This window comes from Pelobates fuscus, chromosome 1 (genome assembly GCF_036172605.1).
Source record: "Pelobates fuscus isolate aPelFus1 chromosome 1, aPelFus1.pri, whole genome shotgun sequence".
NCBI classification, from domain to species: domain Eukaryota; kingdom Metazoa; phylum Chordata; class Amphibia; order Anura; family Pelobatidae; genus Pelobates; species Pelobates fuscus.
The window spans coordinates 3,099,039-3,107,091 of NC_086317.1; positions in this window are offsets into that span (position 1 = coordinate 3,099,039).

Consider the following 8,053-nt stretch of genomic DNA (forward strand, 5'->3'; position numbering starts at 1 on the left):
CACAACCTACTGAAAGTCAACATGATTGTTTGGAAGTAATGGATGAAGTATTTTCAAGTAGACCAGATCTTCGTGATTTTCCCATCCAGAACCCCGATGTTCAATATTATACCGACGGCAGTAGTTATGTGAAAGAAGGGATCCGCTATGCAGGATATGCAGTAACAACAATAGACAAGGTGATAGAAGCTCGGCCACTGGCAAAAGGAACATCAGCACAAAAGGCAGAATTGATAGCACTGACACGAGCATTACAATTGGCTGAAGGTTTAAGAGTGAACATCTACACGGACTCCAAGTATGCGTTTTTAACCACTCATGCCCACGGAGCTTTGTATAAAGAAAGAGGACTATTGAATTCAGAAGGCAAAGAAATCAAGTATGCAGCTGAAATCCTACAACTATTGGAAGCAGTGTGGGAGCCGAGAGAAGTCGGTATTATACATTGTCGAGCGCATCTGAGAGGAGATGGTGATGTAACCAAAGGAAATCGGATGGCAGACAGTACAGCTAAGCGTGCCGCTGAATCGGGAAGACAGGAGTATGTGGGGCATATAGCTGCTCTTATACCAACCCCACTGTCTCAATGGACTCCAGTTTATACAGCTCAAGAACAGGAGTGGTTAAAGACTGAACCTGGAAAGTATTTGGAGAACAAATGGTATCAGTTAGAAGATGGAAGAATAGTCATTCCAGCATCACTAGCGGTAGAAATTGTCCAAAACTATCACAACGGGACACATTCTGGGAGAGACAGCACAGAAGAATCTCTCAGAAAACATTTCTACATACCAAGATTGTCCAACTTGACTCAGGCCATTGTACGAAGATGTGTAACATGTGCCAAAAATAATGCAAGGCAAGGACCAGTAAAGCCACCAGGAGTCCAGTTTATGGGGGGACTCCCCATGTCCGATTTACAAATTGACTATACAGTAATGCCTAAATCTGGTGGACATCGCTACCTGCTGGTAATTGTGTGCACCTATTCAGGCTGGGTAGAAGCATGTCCTACTCGTACAGAGAAAGCAGGAGAAGTTGTAAGATTCCTGCTACGAGAAATAATACCCCGATATGGACTACCCTGCTCTATAGGATCGGACAATGGTCCGGCTTTTGTTCATCAGTGCCTACAACAACTGACTCATATGCTTGGTATAAAGTGGAGGCTTCATACGGCATATAGACCCCAGAGTTCTGGTAAGGTAGAGAGAATGAATAGAACTATTAAGAATCAGTTGGCTAAAATGTGTCAGGAAACCCAACTTAAGTGGAACGTTCTCTTGCCCATAGCTCTATTGCGAATCCGCAGTACACCTACCAGAAGGATGGGCCTCTCTCCTTTTGAAATCATGTATGGGCGACCACCTTCCGTACTTGGTAACTTAAGGGGGGATTTGAGTCAGTTGGGAGAAGGAATTACCCGGCAGCAGGTTGTAGAGTTGGGTAAGACTATGGAGGAGGTACAGAAATGGGTACAAGATAGATTACCTGTGAATATTTATCCCCCAGTTCATAGTTACCACCCAGGAGACCAAGTGTGGATTAAAGAGTGGAATAATGTACCGTTAGGGCCCAAGTGGAGAGGTCCTTATGTTGTTCTTTTGTCTACCCCTACAGCGATAAAAGTAGCCGAAGTGACTCCGTGGATACATCACTCCAGGGTTAAACCAGCAGCAGTCGATTCTTGGCAAGTTACAGCAGATCCAGAGAATCCCTGCAAGATCCGGTTAAAGCGCACGACTCAGTCGGAGTGACGAGGAACCTTGTGGATTACAAATTTTATTGTTTCAGGGATTTGGTAAGTGAGTGAGAAGGCCATAATAAAGCCTGTCCGCTCACCGACGTATAATATATAAGCCAGGAAAAGTCTCGAAGGGACCCCTGTGAAGACGAGCAGAACTCCATTCCCTGCAGCCCTTACTCCTGGAAGCTGAGGTGCCTTCGCACGGACGAAGACTGAGGATGACGACGAAAGATGTGTTTATGATAATGTTTTTATATGTGTATTTTTATATTCAGGAAGGTAGTGGTACCGACACTCCTAGCTGTGAGGTATGCATTAAGACTACAAGAACAGGTAACCATATTTCCCAAACCCTAATTTGGCATTCACAATACAAGTGTAAAGGAGATGTATCAAGATGTAGATACCTAAATATAGAATATAGTGTGTGCCATTTAGGAGTAGGAGAACCTAAGTGCTTCAGTCCAGAGTATCAACCTCGTACAATTTGGTTGACTCTCAGGAATGGAGATCCTCAGGGGACCCTAATTAATAAGACGGTATTAGAATCCGTACATTCTTCGGGTGTTCTGCTATTTGATGCGTGTAAGGCGATATCAAGTGGTAGAAAGCCGTGGAATGTCTGTGGGGATCTTAGATGGGAGAGGACGTATGGGTCTAACGATAAATATATTTGTCCCAGTAGTAAAAATAAATATGTGAGTCCTAGATGCCCAAATAGAGATTATAACTTTTGCCCATATTGGTCTTGTGTGGGGTGGGCAACTTGGGGACAGACAGTAGACAAGGACATGATTGTGACTAAGTTGCCTACCAGCCCATATTGTAAGTCTATGGAATGCAATCCAGTCCATATACTTATAAATAACCCCGACAAGTTCTTAGATAAATATGGTAATTTATTTGGGTTTCAAATATATGGGACGGGTTTAGATCCTGGGACAGTATTGTTTATAGGGATAGAGACTGATAGGGTATCCTCCCAGACTCATCAAGTATACCATTCCTTTTATGAAGAGATGAGCATAGATAATAAGATCCCCCATAATGCTAAAAACCTGTTCATTGATTTAGCCGAAAGTATTGCCGGTAGTCTTAATGTTACCAACTGCTATGTGTGTGGATGTACTAACATGGGAGACCAATGGCCTTGGGAAGCAAAGGAGGTAATGTCCGGTTCTGAGGCAGTTGACCAATTAATATCTACACAAGCCGATTATCATATGAGTGTTAGAGGTAAATCTGAGTGGAGATTAAAGACCTCCATCATAGGTTATGTTTGCATAGCGAGGAAAGGAATGATGTATAATACTTCTGTAGGAGAATTAACTTGTCTAGGGCAAAAAGCTTATGATGATGATACGAAGAATACAACTTGGTGGTCGGCTTCAAATGTCTCAGAACCATCTAACCCGTTTGCTAGATACGCCAATTTAAAGGATGTGTGGTTTGATCTATCCATCACATCTACCTGGAGAGCCCCAGCAAATTTGTACTGGATCTGTGGTAAGAAAGCCTATTCGGAGTTGCCACAGGACTGGGAAGGGGCATGTGTGTTGGGTATGCTCAAACCATCCTTCTTCTTGTTACCTATTGAAACAGGTGAGACTTTAGGTGTTAAAGTGTATGATGTGAATCATAGGAAGAAAAGGGGACCCATAGAGATAGGCGCCTGGGAAGATAATGAATGGCCTCCCCAGCGTATTATAGATTACTATGGGCCAGCCACGTGGGCAGAGGACGGTACCTTTGGTTATAGAACCCCAATTTATATGCTCAACCGTATTATAAGATTACAGGCAGTGGTTGAGATTATTACTAACGAGACATCACAAGCGCTCAATCTTCTAGCGAAGCACAATACCAGGATGAGGACAGCAGTATACCAAAATAGATTAGCCTTGGATTACCTTTTGGCAGTAGAGGGAGGTGTATGTGGGAAGTTTAACCTGAGCAATTGCTGTCTTCAAATAGATGACGAAGGGCAAGCAATAGCTGAGCTTACTAGCCATATGGTTAAACTAGCGCATGTGCCTACTCAGGTATGGAAAGGGTATAATCCAAGTAGTTGGTTTGGTAGCTGGTATGAGTGGTTTGGAGGGCTTAAGGCAGTGGTAGGTGGAGTCCTACTGATTTTAATGTTGTGTCTACTCCTGCCGTGTCTTATACCCTTAGTAGTTAGGTCTGTGCAAAGCCTGATAGAAAATATAGCAGAGAGGAAGGCTGCTGCACAGATAATGGCAATTTATAAATATAAGGCTCTAGATCAGGGAGAACCAATGCAGGAAGATGAGTGTTGAAGATTCACATCATAAGATAAGTCTGGTCTGGTTCAAGGTAACTTGCGGTGTATGCAAACCAAGGTTAAGTGATGCCTCAAGTAATTGTGAAATATCAAGAAGCATCAAAGGGGGGAATGTGGTGGAATCTCGGTAAAAATAAATTTAGTAGGCCGAGATTACCACGTGGCATGTGTACGTGCATATGCTGACGTATCGATCAGTTGGTTGCACGAGGCAAGATACGATCAGTAGTGTACGGAGCATGTGCAAGAATACAGGATATAGTATTCCCCTCCTCCATTGTGCTGGACAAGCCATACGGTCAAGCAGGAAGTTAATTCTTATTTGTATTGATTGGTCAAGAGAATGTGCGGGTGGAGCTTAATATGGGAGGAGTTATGTGCCTATATAAGGAGCCTGCACTATTGTCCGGGGCTCAGAACTTGCTGTATTTTGGTGACATTAGTCCCTCTGAGTCCCGATCGGTGATCCAATAAAGAATCTCTTCCTTCCTGAAAAAACCTGTGTCCATCTCTCTGTGCTTTGCTTCCGTCAGTTTCTCCGGTATCAGCGGTCATAGAGTGAGGGGGGGCTCGGGAAGTGGCGGTCATAGAGTGAGGGGGGGCTCGGGAAGTGGCGGTCATCGAGTGAGGGGGGGCTCGGGAAGTGGCGGTCATAGAGTGAGGGGGGCTCGGGAAGTGGCGGTCATCGAGTGAGGGGTGGCTCGGGAAGTGGCGGTCATAGAGTGAGGGGGGGCTCGGGAAGTGGCGGTCATAGAGTGAGGGGGGGCTCGGGAAGTGGCGGTCATCGAGTGAGGGGGGCTCGGGAAGTGGCGGTCATCGAGTGAGGGGGGGCTCGGGAAGTGGCGGTCATAGAGTGAGGGGGGGCTCGGGAAGTGGCGGTCATAGAGTGAGGGGGGGCTCGGGAAGTGGCGGTCATCGAGTGAGGGGGGGCTCGGGAAGTGGCGGTCATAGAGTGAGGGGGGGCTCGGGAAGTGGCGGTCATCGAGTGAGGGGTGGCTCGGGAAGTGGCGGTCATCGAGTGAGGGGTGGCTCGGGAAGTGGCGGTCATAGAGTGAGGGGGGGCTCGGGAAGTGGCGGTCATAGAGTGAGGGGGGGCTCGGGAAGTGGCGGTCATCGAGTGAGGGGGGGCTCGGGAAGTGGCGGTCATAGAGTGAGGGGGGGCTCGGGAAGTGGCGGTCATCGAGTGAGGGGGGGCTCGGGAAGTGGCGGTCATAGAGTGAGGGGGGCTCGGGAAGTGGCGGTCATCGAGTGAGGGGGGCTCGGGAAGTGGCGGTCATAGAGTGAGGGGGGGCTCGGGAAGTGGCGGTCATAAAGTGAGGGGGGCTTGGGAAGTGGCGGTCATAGAGTGAGGGGAGGCTTGGGAATTGGCGGCCATAGAGTGAGGGGGGCTTGGGAAGTGGCGGCCATAGAGTGAGGGGGGGCTTGGGAAGTGGCGGTCATAGAGTGAGGGGGGACATGGGGGGCTTGGGAAGTGGCGGCCATTCGTCTGACATTTCTAGCCATTCATTGGTCTTTCTGACGAATGGATGAAATTTCTGTTCGAATGCCCAAGTGATTAACTGGGCGTGTGTGGGAATCTCACCGCGCTAATTAGTGTGGGCAGATAACGTGTCCCACAGGGCCTCCATCTACCCATATAAAGATGGTGGCGCCCAGGACCTAGGTCTGGGCAGAATATAAAGATTAAAAAATAAGTAACGGGGGGGCTTAGGGGCATTTGGGAGTCCCTAGGAAGACAGATGTAGTGGAGTCAGAAGGGGTGTTAAAAAAAACAAACACTGGATACAGGCATGACATTTTCTTACGCAAGATGCTACCAAGGAGGTGGTCCATGCTCTAGTAATTTCCCGCATGGATTATTGTAACTCTCTCCTGGTTGGTCTTCCCAAAAGCCGTATTGCCCCGCTACAGTCTGTAATGAATGCTGCCGCCAGACTGATTTTCCGCTCTAGTCTGTCCTCTCACAACTCACCCCTCTGTCAGTCCTTACATTGGCTTCCTATATCCTATAGGAGTCAATTCAGAGTGCTAACCCATGCCTATAAAGAATTGAACAATTCTAGCCCATCTTATATCTTCTCACAGATCCATAGGTATGCCCCTTCTCGGTCTCTCCCATGACCACCTGTAACGGACCGTTTCGCCCACAAGAGGATAAAAAACGTTTAGGCGATAATCCCCTTCCAGATAGACAAGCAGCTACTGCAAGCACCAATCTCCCGAACTGCAAACTGTACGAATCTTCCAACTCCCGATCTGGAAACACACGAACCCTGGAATAGCTAAACAGGAAAAGCATACAATCCTCTTACACTCCTGGCAGTCAGCATACAATCCAATTCCCCCAATAACGAGACGACACTTCGTTTTGAGGGTCAAGCAGAATCTGAGGTGCTGGCACACCCAGCCTGGTTTTTATTGCAGTTGTTACAAATACAGGTCCGCCCAAAGGGAGGTATAAAACAACCACTCACACATCAGTTACATCCCACATATTCCCTCCCCTTATCCTAAGAGGAAACTCAATTATACATACAGTTAAAACATACTTTCTACCCAACTTTCATAACTCTAAAACCATACATCACATTCACATAAAAATACATATCCACAATCAATCCATTCAGGGGAACAACATATTAAAACAATGGCATGAATCAGACCAGGGGTTCAAAAGTTGGTAAAGTATCTTTTAAAACCCCTGCCAGCATGGCTTTCCGGCTCAGACCGGTTTTACAGAGCCCTCTCTCCTGGAAACAATGGAGAAGTAATCCAATTACCTCCCAGGGCAGAGACAGACTCCATTGAGCACACGGGGACACAAAGACAGTAAAACACTTTAAAATACATAAAGTCACCTTTTACACATAACACACAGACATTTCACACATCCCCAGATAGCTGGGATCTGAGCGCACAAAACTACCAAATAGCGCGCAGATCCTATTCACACAGTTCAATTGCCATGGAGCCGAAGTCTTTAACTACACGAATGGGCTCCATGGCATAGCTATCTGGGTTAACACATTCACATAAAGTCGGGTCCATAGTCCAAAGGCAAGAGGCGGGCAAGCAGCCCCCTCCAAGGACACGTGGCGAGGTCGGTTTCGCCACACCACCTCTGCCCATGACCACCTCCTGACCGCTGCTTGCACCCATACGACCAACTCACGCTTGCAGGACTTCTCGCGGGCGGCTCCCTTCCTATGGAATAGCCTGCCTACCGCCATCAGACTCTCCCCTAGTCTTCAATCCTTTAAGAAGTGCCTTAAAACCCATCTCTTTAGGAAAGCTTATGGCCTCCTAGAGTAATCTCTACCTCACATACCTGTCTCTTGCTCTCTCCTATAGGGCAGCACTCTACTCTCTCCTCCAGCTCTGCTTCACTCCCACCTTATTTGATTGCGAAATTCCTGTCCTAATGTGTTTTATACCCCACCTCCTATAGACTGTAAGCTGGATTTGAGCAGGGCCCTATTTAACCTATTGTTCCTGTAAGTTTTTGTAATTGTCTCATTTATTGTTAAAGCTCCCCCTTTGATAATATTGTAAAGCTCTACAGACTATGCTGGCGCAATATAAATACCAGTTATAATAATAATAATAGTAATAACAACAATCTTCTAAAGTGCATTTCGTAAAGCTGGTGTGTGCTATTCATGTACCAAACCTCATTTTGTGTTCAGCTACATCTGCTGAATACAGCGATACTCCCATTGTATGCCTTTGGCTACAGTGCCATTTAGGAGACCTGTCTATTTCAGCATTTACAGTAGAATTTTGAGAGACAGATTTAATGGGCCTATGTTTCAATGTGGGGCATTATAGCAGTTTGACTGTTCAAAAAACCCCACCAAGGCCATCCATTTCTTAAAGTTGATACCCCAGGGTATTTCAAAAAAGTTTGTACCAAGTCTAGTAGCAATTAGCATTTTTTCTGCCTTTTTGACACACACTTGGAGATGTTACTGTATATTTTGCAATACAGCCTTATGTGTGCT